This window comes from Phacochoerus africanus, chromosome 6 (assembly GCF_016906955.1).
Source record: "Phacochoerus africanus isolate WHEZ1 chromosome 6, ROS_Pafr_v1, whole genome shotgun sequence".
Taxonomy (NCBI): domain Eukaryota; kingdom Metazoa; phylum Chordata; class Mammalia; order Artiodactyla; family Suidae; genus Phacochoerus; species Phacochoerus africanus.
Genome location: NC_062549.1, coordinates 41,989,262 through 41,992,610, shown reverse-complemented (window position 1 = coordinate 41,992,610; position 3,349 = coordinate 41,989,262). Strand labels below are relative to the sequence as shown.

General features: G+C 45.0%; 1 non-coding gene across 1 annotated transcript; it reads right to left on the bottom strand.

Annotated features, from left to right (window-relative positions):
- Positions 1-2,969: 2,969 nt before the first annotated feature.
- LOC125130171 (small nucleolar RNA SNORA26) lies at positions 2,970-3,091 on the bottom strand. Its single transcript, XR_007135671.1, has one exon. It is a non-coding gene; the product is annotated as a small nucleolar RNA SNORA26 (small nucleolar RNA).
- Between the last annotated feature and the right edge of the window lie 258 nt (positions 3,092-3,349).

The window sequence follows — 3,349 nt, the reverse complement described above, 5'->3', positions numbered from 1 at the left end:
TTTTGAGTAACACCTATTAACAGCCGTAGAACAATGGAATCTATTTTGAAAAAAGACTGTGTCATTGCAAAAGTCTGATATCTTCAGACCTGGGCCTTTCTTTGGTGGCTGCAACTGGCTATTACTTAGTCGCCAAGTAACAATTATAGAGCCAGGGGTAATTTTGCAACCAGAGGATTTAATAATGCTGTTTTACAATTATTTAGCAATATGAGATGATAGTGTCATAATTTCATGAGCCTTTTGTCTGCTGGTAATCTCCATGTCTAATCTTTTTGTATCTTATTTATGACACTGTAGTTAAAAAGAAATGAGGAGTTCCCGTCGTGGCGCAGTGGTTAACGAATCCAGCTAGGAACCATGAGGTTTCGGGTTCTGTCCCTGCCCTTGCTCAGTGGGTTAACGATCTGGCGTTGCCGTGAGCTGTGGTGTAGGTTGCAGACACGGCTCGGATCCCGCGTTGCTGTGGCTCTGGCGAAGGCAAGCAGCTACAGCTCCAATTTGACCCCTAGCCTGGGAACCTCCACATGCCGTGGAAGCAGCTCAAGAAATGGCAAAAAGACAAAAACAAAACAAAACAAAAACAAAACATAAAAAAAACTCCAGGGAGTTCCCATCATGACTCAGTGGAAAGGAATTTGACTAGCATCCACGAGGACATAGGTTCGATCCCTGACCTTGTTCAGGGGGTTAAAGATCCAGCGTTGTCGTGAGCTGTGATGTAGGTTGCAAATGTGGCTTGAATCCTGAGTTGCTATGGCTGTGTTGTAGGCCAGCGGCTGCAGCTCAGTTTCAACCCCTAGCCTGGGAACTTACATATGCTGTGGGTGCAGCCCTAAAAATACAAAAGACAAAAAAAAAATAATGTACTCAATATTACTAATTGAGCTAAATTTATTTGTTCTCTTCCACATTCCAGTGACATCTTTTAGTTTTACAAACACATTGGATCCCTGGCCTTGTTCAGTGGGTTAAGGATCCAGTGTTGCCATGAGCTGTGGTGTAGCTCTCCGACTTGGCTCTCTTCTGGCATTGCTGTGGCTGTGGTGTAGGCTGGCACAGCAATGCCAGATGTGAGCTGCATCTTCGACCTACACCACAGCTCATGGCAATGCCGGATCCTTAACCCACTGAGCAAGGCCAGGAACAGAGCCTGCATCCTCATGGATACTAGTCAGATTTGTTTCCGCTGAGACACCACAGCAACTCCTTGAGTACATTTCTCTTATTTTTTATTTTTTATGGCTGAACCCATGCCATATGGAAGTTCCCAGGCCAGGGATTGAATCTGAGCTGCAGCTGCAACAACACTGGGTCCTTTAACCCACTACACCAGGCCAGGGATCAAACCCACACCTCCACAGCAACCCAAGACTCTGCAGTCAGATACCCAACCCACTGCACCAAAACATGAACTTCCTTGAGGACTTTATATGTACCAGGAATTATACAAGGTACTGGAGATTCAAAGATAAGGCATATTTCTTGGTCCACCCAGTTGAATCCCTCACCATCTTCTCACGAGATTGTCACATTAGTATTTTGAATAGACTCCCTCCCTCCAGTCTTGCCCCTCTTTAAGCCATCAGCTACATGGCAGCACAGCAGCCCATCTGAAATACAACCTCTAACCTGCGTTAAGTCCAAATTCCTGAGCATCGTAGCATAGCCAAGACTATCGAGACCGACCTCTCCCTTTGTTTCTATCACCTTGACACTCTTCAACTTGTCCTAATTATATCCAACTCCTTGAGCTTTTTTCACATGTGCTATATTAATTTACACCTCATGGCATGAGCCTCTGCCAGATTTGCCTTTCTCAGCATCTTCTTCCAGACCTGTTGTGTTTTGTTTTGTTTTGTTTCTTTTTAGGGCCGCACCCCTGGCACATGGAGGTCCCCAGGCTAAGGGTCCACAGCCACAGCAGTGCCCGATCTAAGTCACATCTGCACCTATACCACAGCTCACAGCAACACCAGATCCTTAACCCGCTGAGTAAGGCCAGGGATCGAACCCACAACCACCTGGTTCCTGCGCCACAGTGGGAACTCCCCAGTTGTGTTCTTTTTTCAAGGTTCAGCTCACTTCCTCCATGAATCCTTTCCTGAAAGTTCTGGGTACTCTAAGTTCTCCCCAATGTCTGGGCACTCTTCTAACATGGGTACCTAGCAAATTATATTAAGAGTACATGTACGTGTCTTACCTTTCTCCATTGCTTCCTTGATGGCAGAGACTGTGCCCTCTTCATCTTTGTACTCCCAGCATCCAGCACAGTCCCTGGCCCGTAGTTCACCCTCAAATATTGTTTATCGAATAAACTAGAACTGAATGATCATCTTAAAGCAATTACGCCTTTAAAATTTATATTTGCTAGTAACTTTTTATAGCAACTAATGCAACCTACCAAGCTCTAGAGAAGCTTATTTATTTATTTATTTATTTTTGGGTCTTTTTGCTTTTACTAGGCCGCTCCTGCGGCACATGGAGATTCCCAGGCCAGGGGTCTAATTGGAGGTGTAGCTGCTGGCCTACACCAGAGCCTCAGCAACGCCAGATCCAAACCTCGTCTTCGACCCTCACCACAACTCACGACAACACTGGATCCTTAACCCACTGAGAGAGGCCAGGGATCAAACCCGCAACCTCATGGTTCCTAGTCAGATTCGTTAACCAATGAGCCACAACGGGAACTCTTAGAGAAGAATTTTTAAATAGTGGAAATTATATATATCCACTATGGTTTTCTTCTGTTAAAAAAAAAAAGTCAGCTATCACTGGTGGGCCAGCAGTTAAACGTCTGGCATTGTCACTGCTATGGCACCGGTTTGATCCCTGGCTGGGAACTTATGCATGTCTCAGGCACGGGCCCTCTCCCCCTGCTGAAAATTGTCAAATAACCTATTTCTTTTTTCTTTCGTTTTCTTCTTTCCTTTCCTTTCCTCTCCTTTTCTCTTTTCTTCTTTTCTTTCAACTGTGACTATAGACAGGCTCCAAAAAGGAGTTGCACAATCTCTTCTCTTGATTTTATGGAGACTACCTTTACCCTTCTGTGTTAGCCTCTTACGGCACTGCATCAACCTTAAAAGGGCACAGAAGTTCCTGTGTGACTCAGCAGGTTAAGGATCCAGAGCTGGCACTGCAGTGGCTCCAGTCCCTGCTGAGGCATGATTTTGATCCTTGGCCTGGGAACTTCCATGTGCTATGGGTGCAGCAAAAAAAAAGGGGGGGGAGCACAGGAAAGAGTGGCAGATATTTTATTTATAATTAATAGGATAATGAACATAATTAACATTGAGGATAGCTTTCCTGCCAAACATAAGTGTAATCCTGGAAGAAAATCTCCTCAGTT